Source organism: Callorhinus ursinus, unplaced genomic scaffold, assembly GCF_003265705.2.
Source record: "Callorhinus ursinus isolate GAN/ISIS: 27379988/994484 unplaced genomic scaffold, GSC_fseal_2.0 scaffold39, whole genome shotgun sequence".
In the NCBI taxonomy this organism is placed as follows: domain Eukaryota; kingdom Metazoa; phylum Chordata; class Mammalia; order Carnivora; family Otariidae; genus Callorhinus; species Callorhinus ursinus.
The window spans coordinates 4,037,305-4,054,131 of NW_027397101.1; positions in this window are offsets into that span (position 1 = coordinate 4,037,305).

The following is a 16,827-nucleotide window of genomic DNA, read 5'->3' on the forward strand; positions in this document are numbered from 1 at the left end:
TTTTGTTGTTGAATTATAGGAGTTCTTTATATATTTTAGACACAAGTCCCTGGTACCCAGATTTGCAAATATTTTCTCCTTTCTGTAAATTATCTTTGTTATTTCTTGATGCTATCATTTGTAGCACAAAGGTTTTAAATTTTAATTAAGTTCAGTTCATCCATTTTTGTCTTTTGTTGCTTGTGCTTTTGGTATCACATCTGAGAATCCATTCCCAAATCCAAGATCATGAAGATATACCCTTATGTCTTCTAAGAGTTTGAAAACAGATACTTAAACAAATCCCGTATACACATGTCTTCATAGCAGCACTATTCACAATAGCCAAAATATGGAAACAGCCCAAATGTCCAGCAGTGCACAAATGGATGAACAAAATGTGGTAGATACATTCGATGGAATATTAGTCATAAAAAAGAATGATGTGGTGATACATGTTACAACCTGGATAAAATCATTATGTGCAAGAAGTCAAACACAAACAGTATGGTATGATTCCACCTATGTGAAATACCCAGAATAGATTAAATCCATTGAGAGAATGCAGGTTGGTGGTTTCCAGGGCCTGGCTGTAGGGGCATGAAGAGCAATTGCTTAATGGGTATAGGATTTCCTTTTGGGATATGAAAATGTTTTGGAACCAGGTGGAGGTGGTCATTGCACAAGATTGTGAATGTACTAAATGCCACTGACTTGTTCACCTTAAAATGGTTAATTTTATGTTCTGTGAATTTCACCTCAAAAAAATCGTAAAGACCAAAATACAATCTCCTCATATCCTCTCTGAAAGATAATAAATTTAATATGCTTTTCTTTTTCCCCTAAAATTCCTATTCCTAATTTTTACTGGTATTATTTAGGATTTTGGGTACAGATTATTTTTTTAACATTACATTAATAATCTTCTATTCCAAGACTCAATGTTTATATTTGCATTATGCTTCATATCTACATCACTATAAGTATGTAACTAATTTGTAGATTTTTAAATTTCATTTTTATTAGTATTTGAAGGAAATACTATTTCTTCCTCATACTTAAATATGTTGCAGTATTTCTTTGAACAATTTTTAAGTGTATATGTATGAAATTCTGAGAGCTTTCATTCCTGAGGATGACTTTCAGTTGCTCTCATTTATGAATGATTTTTGGTTAGGTACAAAACTTTAGGACACTCAGGAAAATGGAGTGAGTACACTTTTCTATATTACTCTGGCACAACAGAATAGAACAACTCAGTAATTAAGAACATAATATATATTTTAAAGATTTTATTTATTTATTTTAGAGAAAGAAAGAGGGTGGATGAGCTGGAGGGAGAAGGAGAGGGAGAGTGTATCTGAAGGAGACTCTGGGCTGAGCATGGAGCCCGACACAGGGCTTGATCTCACAACCATGAGCTCATGACCTGAGCTGAAACCAAGAGTCAGCTGCTCAACTGACTGAGACACCCAGGTGCCCCAAGAACATAATATTTTAATGAAATATTTTAAAAACTCAACATGAATGCAAAAATCTATGATGCACAAAATATCAAAATTATAAGTAAAGGCAGGATCTGTCAGGGCCACTATTAGGGTGAGGTGAGTCATGCAAGTGAAGCATTGAATTCCTCCATTATCCTGCATCATTTTTGTGATATTTGTGCCTCATGGATTAGCATTTATCATTATTATTATTATTATTATTATTTCACACTAAAAATGTTTCTCTTGATTGCTGAGTTTTCTGGTTTTCCCTTAAATTTTGCCTTTCAGAGTTTCCATCACCTCACCTATTCCTGGGTCTGCTTAGAACATACATTTTTATCCTCAAACCTCCTTAAATTTTGCTCTGAAAGAATAATTCTCAAATCTGGCTTCACATTAGAGTCTAATATTATTAGATAAAATCTAGTAGCCAGGCCCCACCCTCAGACTGATTAAGTTAGACTCTATGAGTGAAGCTTGGGCGTCAGGATTTTAAAAAGCTTTCCAGGACATTCTTACATGTAGCTGAGGTTGAAGACTGTTGCCTTATTTTCTTATGCCTATGAAGTGCAATGATGAGGAGACTGAATACCTAGTCAGAATGAGTGAGTTCAGCTCTTGGCTTTGATCTTCTGGGCAAGTTGTGTAACATATCTACACTCAGATTTTTATCTCATGGTGTTGTCCTTAAGATCCAGAGAAAAGACACATGTATACCCTAAGCACACTACCTGGATCTTAGCAAACCATGAATGTTGGCCATTACAATATTGCTGGTGCTGAAGATGGAAAAAGAAAGAAGCAACAGCCATGATTGATTATTGTCAGAAAGAATTTTGCCAGCTTATATCCTCTCTGAAATGTAAATATTTCCTTAGGCTTTGTCTATGTGTCTGTCTCTTTTTGTTTGTTTTAGCTTATATTCAGTGCTCTACAATTACAAATGTTTCTTCAGTTTAATAAATTTTCTTCAATCATATCTTTGATTATTTTCTTTCCCTCTGCTTTTTCTCCCTCTGGTGATAATCTATAACTCTCTTTCCTGCTGGGTCCATACTTCTCTTTCTTTCTAGTTTCTGGGAGGACTTTTAAATTTATTTTTTTCTTTTTAATATAAAAATACATATGCATAGTTGTACAAGTCAAAAGCTATAAGTTTTTTATTAAAAAAATGACCAGGGCGCCTGGGTGGCTCATTCAGGTAAGTGTCTGACTCCTGATTTTGGCACAGGTTATGATCTCAGGGTTATGAGATCAAGCCCTGCATTGGGCTCTGCTCAGTGGTAAGTCTGCTTAAGTTTCTCTCCCTCTCCCCTCCTCTGCTCGTTTTCTTTCTCTAAAATAAAAAAATAAAATCTTTAAAAAAATGACATTACTCGTACTTATTCTCTCCAGAACCCACTTTATTTTTACTTTTTAAAAAAGATTATATATATGCATTTACCTCACGCAGTCTACTCTTTATCTCAAACTGAATTTTTCCCTTTGCTGATTGTTTATTCTATATTTACTGGTTTCCTAAATCCTATCAAGAGTATGAATTATGGACTTTTTAAAGCTCATTTCCTGAAATATTTCACATAATAATTTTGTTTCTCGAGAGGACATTGTTTCTGACTCCTTAGAACCTTAAAAGACATTTTTAATTTTTGCGGCTTTTAACAAATCTGGTAATTTGTTTCCATTTTCTCATTCTGGCAGTGGAAATTTATATTTTATCTCTTTGGATAACTAAGGAAGATTTTCTTAGGTGATGAGTGGCTTAGGTAAAGAGACAGAGGGAAAGATGATGTTTTCTCTGACTTTATTTTGCTAATACAGAGTTTCAGAAAATGGGAAGGAATTGGAGCCAGGGACATGAAGAGTTTCTTTTCCCTGTTTGTCCCTGATTCCACAGCTGAGGCTGAGACTCCACCCCATCTTGGTACAGGTGCCTCCTGGGGCTCCTGGTTATTGTCTGCTGCTGCTTTCAGACAGCAGGGCAAGTGGGGGAAATGTGTTCATGGGTCCTTCCTCCACGTGGCATTTGGTGCCTGACAGGATGAAACTCTCCCTCAAGTGATGTGTCCCAAGCTGGCCTTACCACTGGCACTTAGAGATTGAGGGGACTTCTGCTGGGTTAAATGCATCTTCTGCAGACAATTGTTGAGTTAGTGGACCTTTTCTTCAACCTGTCCCACTTCCACTATATCTTACAGAAATACCTCCAGATTTCTGTTCTATGTGACATTCTTCAGTCGTTTCTTGCACACATGTTTTTCTCTATTTTTGCATTGCTCTGGCAGTTCTAAGGGGATCTGAAGGTGAGGGATAGGTACGTGTGTGCATTCCACACATTTCACTTAGATCCCAAAATTATTTTCTTACTTTTACTCCCCCTAGAAATGGATTATTTAGTTATTATATGCAAGGTAAAAATTTAATATTCTACATTGACACTATGGAGGGCAAGTGTGATCTCCCACAAAAAGTCCCCTGATAGCCACCTTGCAGGCAGAGGATGGGGCTCTACTTAATTATATTATTTATAATTAATTACTTATTCCATTAGGGAGATTCCTAGAATTTCTAGGTGAAGGAAAAGTAAGAAAACAAAGGAGATGCAGCATGGTGATGTTATATCACTTATTCAAAGTAACATGGCTGAGTCTTCGGGGGGTTGGGGTTCAGATGGTGCTGCCTGATTCTAGGACCCCCACTTTTAAGCACCTGACTCCAGACCTAGGGAGCAAGTATAATTATAAGCTCTATTTTGGAGGTATGGGAATTGAGGCCCAGAAACAATAAGTAACTTGCTCAAGATAAGTTGTGAAACTGGTACTTGAAACTTTGTCTGACTTCAGCAATGCTACATGAGGCAAATTCTAGATGCCCAAAATTAATTAGAAATAATAGCTTCAGAGATTGTATTATTTTGAAGCATAGTCCCTCATTTTACAGATAATCTGTAATCACTAAAATCACTTATGTGGACCAATCAGGAGCCAATTCTATGCAGCAAGGCAACTTTACATATGAAAGGGAGCTATTGTCTGAAATACTAATTTCTATTAAAAAAAAAAAGTACACCAAGATGAGGGATCTAATTCTTGATGGCAATACAGCTCTTCATAGTAAATTCAAGTGCCTCATTGTTTCCCTGCAACAAGAAGACAACTCGGAAAGGATTCTCTAGACACTAAGACTATTGTAGGGGCTGTGGGACCCAGAGATTTTCATGAGAGTGAAAATGCCCTTTGAGATCAAAGCAAACTGTCTTCCGAGTGGCGTCCAGTGGGCCATCCTCTGAAAAGTGACCCACTGTTCAGCACGGCTCTTTCCAAGACACTGAATTGGAGCCAGCTGGTGCCTGGAACGTACCTTGTATGTCACCTTCTGATCTCTGTTTGAAGACCAACTGTATGTGATTAAGCGTAAGAGACACAGAGCTTGTGTTAAGCTCAGGATGTAGCTTGTTGAGTGAATAGCAATTGACTTGAAAATTGAACGAATGGATTGAATTTCTTCTCTCTTTCTCTCTCTCTTTTTTTAATAGAAAAAGATCAAATCCTCTGGACCTAGTCAAATCAGTTCTTGCTGTTTTTGAGAAAGATATTCTTGAGACAGGGCTGTTAATTGCGATTTGAGTAGGAAGAAATTTTTACCCAAACATGTGCATCATATAATGGCAAAAAAGGGCTCCAAGTGAAGGTGTGTTTTCATCTTTTAGCATTTCAGTTATGGTGGCCAAGTAAGTCCCCACTCTGCCCACTCCACTAAGCTCTTGCTGGTTCTTAAACCTATCTACACATTGGAATCACCTTGAAAATTAAAAAAAAGAAAGAAAGAAAATATTAATGCCATTGGTTCTACCCAACAGATTCTAATTTAATTAATATGGGGTGTAGGTGTGAGAATAGGGATTTTTAAAAGCCGCCAAAGCAATTCTAATGCACAGCGAAGTTTGAGAACCACTGGAAACTACTTTAAGCCCCTTCCCTCTAATGAGGCACCAGCTGCAAGCATGCTTTACACCAGTATGTTTGCTGAATATAAACATTGCGGTGCAAACTCTTGCACCAAAGAACCCTGAGCTGCTTGTGGACAATCTTTGGAAAAGTTTGAATTTGTAAACTGATAATACATATAATTCCATGGACTCCATATGGTTCCTGTTATCTTGAGGGAACTATACACATTTGCCTTGCCCCTGGATGAAAAGATAAATAACAGATGTTGGTAATTTTTATCATACTTGTACTGAAAAATAATAGAAAAATAAGAAAGGAAGGGGGCAGAGAGAGGAAAACACATGAAAATAAACCTCAAATTAATCATTCTAGGTTATATTGGATTTTTAAGGTCCAGTGGTAAAACAGACAAGAAGGAACTGTGTCACATAATTCTCCATTTCTAAGGGAGGCAATCTCTACAATATTAGAAATTTTGGTGTTAATATACTTAATCAAATTTTATATGTAAAATTTATAGATAGCTTACTATGCACCAAGCACTGTTCTGAGCATTTTGTATTTTATATTTACATTAAGCATTACATTGTCCATCTAAGCATTTTATGTATAAGCAAATGAGTATTAACTTATTTAATTCCTATTACAACCTTAAGATAAGTACTGTTTTGTCCCCTTGAAGAGGGGGGACAGATGAAGAAACTAAGACTCAGAGAACTTAAATAATTTGTCCAAGGGGCTGTGGTTACTATGTGGTGAAGCCATGAACTGAGCCCAAACAGTCTAGTTTCAGATACCATTCTCAGTATCACCTAGAGTGCTGGTGATGACCTGGTCTTCACAGAGGGAAGACCCTTCCTGTCTACAGAGGTGAAGCAGAGTGTGAAGCTGAATGAATTCCATGGGAGAATGGCACCAAGGTTTAGGGTGGCTGGGAAATAATATGTAATAATAATACCAGACATTCAAGTGTCCTATGTGCCAGGCACTGGGTGCAGTTTGGATTGGATTCCCATCTTCTGTACTTTTTTTTTTTAAGATTTATTTATTTTGGGGGGGGCAGAAGGAGAGGGAGAGAAGCTGATTCCCTGCTGAACACAGAGCCTGATGCAGGGCTCGATCCAATGATCCCAAGATCATGACCCGAGCCCAAACCAAAAGATGGACGCTTAACCAACTGAGCCACCCAGTTGCCCCTGATTCCCATCTTCTGTACTTTTTAGCAGGGGTGAAAGCACCCCTCAAGGTCTACCTAAGACACCAACATGGTAAACTTTGGCTAGTGTCTCTTAGAAAATTTTTTTAAAAAACATACATCTATCTTATTTTTATAAGTTTTACTATGTAATATGGCATGTATAAAGGGTGAACACATAAAAATGTATATATGTGTAAATGTATACTTTTTAATAATAATTATTGAGCACCCGTAAATTCATTGCTAATACATTAGATTGGGGCTACAGGTCAAATAAGCCTGCCACATGTTTTTGTAAATAAAGTTTTATTGGAACACAGCCATAGCCATTTGTTTACATATTGTCTATGCTGTCTTCTTGCTACAACAGATTTGAGTAATTGCAACAGAGAGCATATGGCTCACAATGCCAAAATTTTTTACTCTCTGGCCCTTTATAGGTAACATTTGCCAGTTCCTGAGTAAGGTACCTCTTCCTGATTACATTCCCTCTTCCACCTCCAGGAGGCAACCACTCTTAAATTCTGTCTTTATAGTAAGAAAATTAATTGTTTAGTTTTGTCTTTTTGGGATCCAATATAAATAAAATCATGGGGATGAATTCTTTGGCAATGTATTCCCTTCTCTTAATCTTATTTTTGTCAGATTCATCCATATTGATGTGTGTGGCTGAAGTTCATTAACTTTTTTTTAAATTTTATTTTATTATGTTATGTTAGTCACCATACATTACATCATTAGTTTTTGATGTAGTGTTCCATGATTCATTGTTTGGGTATAACACCCAGTGCTCCATTCAATACATGCCCTCCTTAATACCCATCACTGGGCTAACGCATCCCCCCGCCCCCCTCCCCTCTAAAACCCTCAGTTTGTTTCTCAGAGTCCATAATCTCTCATGGTTCGTCTCCCCCTCCGATTCCCCCCTTCATTTTTCCCTTCCTACTATCTTCTTTTTTTTTTTAACATATAATGTATTATTTGTTTCAGAGGTAGTTCATTAACTTTTATCTCTCTATGATAGTCTATTGTATGAATATCTCTCAGTGTATCCAATCTATTGTTGATGGGCGTTTGTGTTGTTTCTAGTTTTTGCTCTTTTGAATAAAGCTATTGTGAACATTCTTGGTACAATTCTGGGTACACATATACAAGAAATTCTCTGGTATAGAGGCTTATTGGAATGCTGAGTCATGGGTATGTGTATATTCCTATATATATACACACACACACACACACACACACACACATATGTATATGTAGGGCCATAGGGCATGTGTATATCCACATGCACATACCCTATGTGAAAACCCTATTTAAACTATTTTCAAAGTGGTTGAACCAAATTATACTCCCACCTGCACTATATTAGAGTTCCTGTTGCTTCGTGTCCTCAACACTTGGTATTGTCTGACTTTTTAAATGTTTGCCAATCTGGGATGCAAGAAATGATATTTCATTAGACTTTATGTTTATTTCCCTTAGTAATGAGATCAGATACTTCCTACTTATTTATGGGCTATTTATATTTCTTCTTCTATGAAATACCTGTTTATGTCTTTTCCCATTTTTCTGGTTTTGCTTGTTATTGATTCATATAAATTTATATAAGTTATATATTCTGGATATTAGGTCTTTGTCAGCAGTTTGTATAAAGTACGTCTTCTCTCAGTTTTTGACTTCTTTTTATCATTTTCTTATGGTTATTTTTTGATTGACAGATATTTAAAATATAATCTATTTAATAATATATCAATTTTGGGGCACCTGGGTGGCTCAGTCGTTAAGCATTTGCCTTCGGCTCAGGTCATGGTCCCAGGGTCCTGGGATTGAGCCCTACATTGGGCTCCCTGCTCGGGGGGAAACCTGCTTCTCCCTCCCCCACTCCCCCTGCTTGTGTTCCCTCTCTCTCCATGTCTCTCTCTGTCAAATAAATAAATAAAATCTTTAATTAAAAAAATAACATATCAATTCTTCTGTATGGCTCATGAAATTTGCATTTTGTTAGGGAAATGATTTTTTTTCCTTATATTGTCTTCTAAAGTTACCATAGTTTTGCCTTTCAAAACTGGCTTTAAAATACCTGGCACTGGGGCACCTGGGTGGTTCAGTCATTGAGCATCTGCCTTCGGCTCGGGTCATGATCTCAGGGTCCTGGGATCGAGCTGTGCATTGGGCTCCCTGCTCTGCTGGAGGCCTGCTTCTCCCTCTCCCACTCCCCCTGCTTGTGTTCCCTCTCTCGCTGTGTCTCTCTCTGTCAAGTAAATAAATAAAATATTTTAAAATAAAATACCTGGCACTGAGTTCTGTGTATGTTTTGAGGCAGAGTCCATTTTAATTTTTTCCACATCAATTGAACCAATTGTATAACATTATTTATTGAAAAGCCCATCCTTTCCCTCACTGAACTGTAATGCTGACTCTGTCATACATCAAATTTTTATACATGCATTTTTTTCTCTAGTGATACCCCACTGTCTGAATTCTATAATTTCATAGTAAATTTTGGAATCTCGTTACACAAATATACACCTCCCTCTCTGTTTTTATTATTTTTTAAATTTGTTTTATTCAGGAGTGTTTTGGATATTCTTGTCCATTTGTGCCTTCATGTGTATTTTGCAATAATTTGTCATGTACCAAGAAAAAAAAAGAAAAGAAAAACTGAAATTTTATTCATCCATAGATAAATTTGGGTGATTTGCCATATTTTCTTGTACTAGGTCTTCCAATCTATGAGCATAATAAATTTTTTGCATTATTTTCATTCATTTATGGCTTCTTTCAAAAAAGTTTTATGATTGTCTCCATAGAGGTCTTACTATTTCTGAGATTATTTGTAGATTCTGTTGGATTTTTTTATGCCATCATATCACATACAAATAATGAAAGTTTTATTTCTTCCTTCACAATCTTTAAAGATTTTACGTCTTCTTCTTCTTTTTCTTTTCTTTTTTTTTTTTTTTGGCCTTGCTTTACTCTTTAAGATTCCAATATTTGCGATAATCTCGTCTTTGGCTTTTTATCTTGCCTCAATTTTCATAATTAGGTGTGTTTTTTCAGATTGTTTTGAAAATATCTTTTATGAGCTTAAGAAATCTGCTTCTATTTGTGGTTTGAGATTTTCTCATAAATGGATGTTAACCTTTATCAATTTGATTCGATTACAGCTCTATCTAGATGATTGTGTGATTGTTTTTCTTTTAATTTCTTAAAAGGATATATCCTTTTGATTGGTATTTTCAAATAAGTTTTATTGAGGCATAATTTATATACAATAGAGCTTCCTCCTTTAAAGTATACAGTTCAGGGGTGCCTGGGTGGCTCAGTCGGTTAAGTATCCATCTCTTGATTTTGGCTCAGGTCATGATTTCAGGGCTGTGAGATCGAGCCCTACACCCACCTCTGCACTGGGCATGAAGTTTAACTAGAATTCTCCTCTCTCTCTTCCTCTCCCTCTGCCCCTCTCACCTTCCCCTCCCTCTCTAAAAAAATAAATAAAAATATACAGTTCAGCAAGTTTTGGTAAATGTGTACAAACAGCATGAAAAATACGTTTTATTTTTCCCTCACCCCAAACTGTTCCCTCATGTCCCTTTGCAGTCTATACCTACCCTTACTGAGCTCCAGTAAAACTACTGATCTGCTTTGCTACTATAGTCTTTCTTTTACTTTGATTAGTGTTTGAGTGTTAAGCCAGCGTTGCATTTCTGTTAACTTGGCCATGATATCTTTTATAAATAGGTTTATTATAATTGGCCAGTACTAGGCCTGCTTGGTATTACGATTATACAGTGCCATAAAATGAGTTGGGAAAAGCTTCTTCTTTCTGAGGGAATAATTTATGCATTATTAGAATTATTTATTCCTTAAATACTTAGCTAATTTTACTGTAAAAGTATTTAATCTTAGAGATTTTTGAAGGAAGATTTAAAATTATTGATTCATAAGGCCCCCGGGTGACCTAGTCTGCCTTTGGCTCAGGTCATGATCTCAGGGTCCTGGGATCAAGCCCTGTGTCTGACTCAGTGTGGCATCTGCTTCTCCCTCTCCCCCTGCCTCTCCCACCACCACCCTTTCCTGCCTCCCCACACCCCCGCTTGTGCTCTCTCCCTCTCACATAAATAAATAAAATCTTTTAAAAAATTGATTCAGTTCCTTAGTCTAGTTTATTTTTCTAGAAATTTCTTCTTTTCATTTAAATTTTCAAATTTGCTAGTTTAAAGTTGATCTAATAACTCATTACTTTTTTTTAAGACTTATTTTTAAAAATTTATTTAAATTCAATTAGTAAAGGTATAGTACATCATTGGTTTTTTAATTTAATTTAATTTTATTATGTTAGTCATATACAGTACATCATTAGTTTTTGATGTAGTGTTCCATGACATTGTTGGTTTTTGATTTAATGTTCAATGGTTCATTAGTTGCCTAAAACACCCAGTGCTCATCATATCTTGTGCCCTATTTAATACCCATCACCCAGTTACCCCATCCCCCACCCACCTCCCTTTCTGCAACCCTCACTTTGTTTCCTGGAGTCAAGAGTCTCATATGGTTTGTCTCCCTCTCTGATTTCTTCCCATTCAGTTTTGCGCCCCCTACCCCTATTGTCCTCTACACTATTCCTTATGTTCCACACATGAGTGAAACCATATGATAATTGTGTTTCTCTGACTGACTTATTTCACTTAGTATAATACGCTCCGGCTCCATCCATGTCAATGTAAATGGTAGATATTCATCCTTTCTGATGGCTGAGTAGTATTCCACTGTATATGAACTATTGGGACTTCATCACAATAAAAAGCTTCTGCACAGCAAAAGACTTAGTTTTTCTTTTAGAGCAATTCACAGCAAAATAGAAAAGGTACAGAAATTTTCTACTTATTCCCTGCTCCAACACATGCATAGCCTCCCATGTTATCAACATTCTGATCCAGAGTGATACACTGATGAACCTACGTTGACACATCATTATCACCCAAAGTCCATGGTTTACATTAGGATTCACTCTTGGTGTTGTGCATTCTATGGATTTGGACAAATGCATAATGACATGTATCCACCATGATAGTATCATATAAAACAGTTTTACTGCCCTAAAATTCTTCTGTGTTGTGCCTATTCCTCTCTTCTTTGCCTCTGTCCCTGGTAACTACTGACCTTTTTACTGTCTTCACAGTTTTACCATTTCCAGAATGCCATATAGTTGGAATCATAGAGTATGTAGCCTTTTCAGATTGGCTTCTTTCACTCAGTAATAATATGCTTTTAAGGTTCTTCCATGTCTTCCATGGCTTGTTTATTTTTTTTATCAATGAATAATATTCCATTGTCCAGATGTACCACAGTTTATTTTTCCATTCACCTACTATAAAACATCTTAGTTGCTTCCAACTTTTCGAAATCATGAATAAACCTACTGTAAACATCCATGTGTAGGCTTTTATGTGTGGACATAAAATTTTGACTCCTTTGAGTAAATACCAAAGAGCATGATTGCTGGATCATATGATAAGAGCATCTTTAGCTTTGTAAGTAACTGTCTTCCAAAATAGCTGTAGCATTTTTACATTCCCAGCAGCAATGGATGAGAGTTTCTGTTGCTCTACATGTTCACCAGCATTTGGTGTTGTCAGTGTTCTGGGTTTTGGCCATCCTAATAGGTGTTGTATTGCTATCTCATGGTTAATTTGCATTTCTCTGATGACATATGACGTGGAACATGTTTTCATTTGGTGTTGTCAGTGTTCTGGGTTTTGGCCATCCTAATAGGTGTTGTATTGCTATCTCATGGTTAATTTGCATTTCTCTGATGACATATGACGTGGAACAAGATACACCTTGCCATATGTGTATCTTCTCTGGTGAGGTGTCATTTAAGGTCTTTGGCTCATTTTTAAATGGGTTGTTTATTTACTTATTGTTGGGTTTTAAGAGTTCTTTGTGTATTTTGAATAGTAATTCTTTACCAGATATATCTTTTGCAAATGTTTTCTTCTAGTCTGTGGATTGTCTTTTTTATTCTCTTGAGAATTTTTTTTGCAGAGCAGAACTTTTTAATTTTAATGAAGTTTAGCTTATGAATTATTTCTTTCATGGATCATGACTTACTACCTTTCAAATTTCAACAGAATGTGAAGTTATGTTCCTCTTTCTATCCTCCCTTTGCCCAGATAATTTTTGGTATTTATTTTTAATTTAATTAAATTATGGTCAAAGACAGTGTTTTGTATGACTGGTACCCTTTTATCTATATTGAGACTTTGTTTGCAGCCCACGATATGGTCTATCTTGGTTTTTGTTTCCTGAACATTTGAAAGAATGTATTTTCTACTATTGTTGAGTGGAGTGTTCTATAAATATCAAATAGGGTCGGTTAGTAGAGAGTGTTGTTCAAGTCTTTCATATTATTACTGTTACTCTATCTACTCACTCTATCAGTTAGTGAAAGAGAGATATCCCCAATTATAATTGTGGATTTATCTATTTCTACTTGCAGTTTTAGTTAGTGTTATGATGTATCTTTTTCCATCCATTTTCCTTTAACCAACGTATCTTTGTATTCACATAAATAAGATACATGTATTGTATATAATACTATATGTTGAATGCAACGTATATCTTGGGTCTTGCCTTTTTAGCCAATCTGACAATCTTTGCTTTTTTAATTATTATGTTAAGTTAGCCACTGTATAATACATCATTAGTTTTTGATGTAGTGTTCAATGATTCACTAGTTACGTATAACACCCAGTGCTCATCACAACACATGCCCTCCTCAATACCCATCACCCTGTTACCCCTGCCCCCACCCCCTTCCCCTTTGAAACCCTCAGCTTGTTTCCTGTGGTCCATATCCTCTCATGGTTCATCTTCCTCTCTGATTTCTCCCCCTTCAGATTTCCCTCCCTTCCCCTATGGTCCTCCGTGCTATTGCTTATGTTCCACATATGAGTGAAACCATATGATACATGTCTTTCTCTGCTTGACTTATTTCACTTAGCATAATCCTCTCCAGTTCCATCCATGTCGATGCAAATGGTGGGAATTCATCCTTTCTGATGGCTGAATAATATTCCATTGTATATATGTACCACATCTTCTTTATCCATTCATTTGCTGAAGGGCATCTTGGCTCCTTCCACAGTTTGGCTATCGTGGACATTGCTGTTATGAACGTTGGGGTGCATGTGCCCCTTCTTTTCACTACATCTGTATCTTTGGGGTAAATACCTAGAAATGCAATTGCTGGGTCGTGAACAGACACTTCTCCAAAGAAGACATACGATTGGCTAACAGACACATGAAAAAATGCTCAACATCACTAGCCATCAGGGAAATACAAATCAAAACCACAATGAGGGGGCGCCTGGGTGGCTCAGTCGTTAAGCGTCTGCCTTCGGCTCAGGTCATGATCCCAGGGTCCTGGGATCGAGCCCCGCATCAGGCTCCCTGCTCCGCGGGGGGCCTGCTTCTCCCTCTCCCACTCCCTGCTTGTGTCCCCTCTCTCGCTGTGTCTCTCTCTGTCAAATAAATAAATAAAATCTTTAAAAAAAAAAAAAACCACAATGAGATACCACTTTATACCAGTTAGAATGGCAAAAATTAACAAAACAAGAAACAACAAATGTTGGCGAGGATGTGAGAAAGGGGAACCCTCTTACACTGTTGGTGGCAATACAAGCTGGTACAGCCATTCTGAAAAAAGGTATGGAGGTTCCTCAATCTTTGCTTTTTAATCAGGGTATTGATACCATTTACATTCCATGTGGTTATTACTGTGGGTTAAGTTTAAATCTACCATTTTGCAATTTGATTTTTAATTTTCCTATTCTTTGTTCCCCCTCTCCTCATTTTTGCCTCTTTTTGTGTTGAGTATTTTATTATTCTATTTCATCTTTTTTTTTGGTGGCTTATTAGTTATTGTTTTGCTATTTTAGTAGTTGCTTTCAGGTTTGTAATATGCATTTCTAAGTCATCACAGTCTACCTTGTACTGATATTATATTATGTTGTGTACATTTAAGAACTCTATCATAGTAGACTTTTACTTCTCCACTCCCAGTAACTGTGCTATGGTTGTCATATATTTTACTTCTACCTATCTTATAAACCTTGTATGACTTTGCAGTTGTTTTTATTTAAACAATGATATTTTAATGAGATTTGAATAATAATAAAATATATTGTATTTTATACTTATCCACATAGTTATAATTTCTGGTGCTCTTCATTCCTTTGTGTAAATCTATATTTCCATCCAGCATCATTTCCTTTTGCCTGAAAGTGCTGCTGTTGGATTACTTGTATATTTGAAAAAGGCTTTACTTTCTTCATTTAAAAAATTTTTTTGTCAGGTATAGAATTCTATGTTGGCAATTTTTTATTTCATTACTTTAAAGATGTTGTTCCACTGTCTTCTTGAATGCATTATTTCCAATGAAAATCTTTTAAGAATTTTTCTTTTCACTGATTTTATGAGTGATTTTATCATGACATGCCCCGGTGTGGTTTTCTTCATATTTCTTTTGCTTGAGGTTCATTGAGATTCTTCAATCTGTGGGTTTATAGTTTTTTATTTATTTGGAGAAATTTTGTTTCTTCAAAAATCATCTCCATCCCGCTCCTTTGGAAACTTCAATTATGTGTATATTAGGCCACTGGCTGTGATCTCACATCCTACTGATGCTTTGTTTGTTGTTTTGTTTCTTTATTTTGTTTTGCTTGAAGTCATTTTTTTCCTTCTTGTTTTACTTTATATATTATCTCTTGTTATGTTTTCAAGTTTACCTATGTTTTCTTTTACGATGTATGATCTTTTGATTGATTTTTTTCTTCTCATTATGGTTCACATTTTTTTGTCTCTTTGCATGCCTGGTAATTTTTTTATTGGATGCCAGACATAATAAATTTTACCTTTTTGGGTGCTGGATATTTTTGTATTCCTTTAAATACACTTGATATTTTTTCTGAGATGTTGTTGAGATATTTGGAGGAGGCAGTTGATCCTTTTGGGTCTTGATTTTAAGACTTGTTAGGGGGACAAGAGCACTATTTAGTTTAGTGTTAACTACCCCCCACTTCTGAATATCCTACCCAACACTAGATGAATTGTGATGTTTTCCTGCTGGGAGTGGCAGCAAGCACCACTTCCAGTCTTGTGTGGGTGCAAGGCACTGTCCCCTCTGAGTCTTTTGGGAGAGTCTTTCCCCAACTGTGAGTAGTTATCGCACATTACATGCACTGCTCGGTAGTCTGTTGAATACATGAGGGGAAACTTCTGCCAATCTCCAGATGAGTTCCTCTCTCTGTGTAGCCACCCTCTCTGGTATGCTGTCCAATAAACTCCAGCCACATTGGTCTTTCCAGATTTTTAGACTTGGCTCCCCAACTTGAGGGGGTTGGTTTCCTGAGTTCTCCATCCCCATGCTATGGACAGAAATCTCTTGCAAAGCAGAAATCCTAGACCTCATCTGATCCCCACCCTATCCCCTCTCTCAGGGATTGCTGTGTTTTGTTGCTCAAATCCAGTGTGTTGAAAGCCATTGTTTTGTATATTTTGTATATTTTTTTCTGTTGAATTTGTTTGTGGTTGCATAAATCCTATTTCTGCTACTCCATTTTAGTTGAGAGTAGAAGTCCAAACCTCTGTTCTTTTTTTTTAAACGAACGTTTTGTTCAATCTCACCAGAGGTTTGTCAATTTTGTTAGTGTTTTCAAAGAACCCACATTTGTCTTTTTCACATTTCCTTATGGCATAGTTGTTTATTCACACATTTGTTATTTATGTGTTGGTTTTCCATGTTATCAGTTTTTACTCATTTTCATTGTCTCTTGTTTGTTTGGCCCAGTAGCTTTATGTCTATAAAGCATAAGCTGGAGAGACTCCCACCCATATTATCCCCTGGGCAGAATGTTCACACAGCAGACAGTGGTATCCCATCTTGAGTAACTCAGGTGGTTTTTGTCTGGCATTCAGGATAAGAAGGCTCTTCTACAAGCCTGGAGAAATTTCTTGTAGAGCAATAAAGTTCAGTATCATAATGCTAATCAAGCATTATCACGCCTGCAGAAGTGAAGAAACATGAAAACTCCACATATTAACTTCTCTAATCTTCAAAGGGCCTACTCACTTGGCAAGGGACTGTGGGGTAGCAAGGTGTTTCTGGCAACGGGTCATGGTCACTCACAGGGAAATGGAGTCC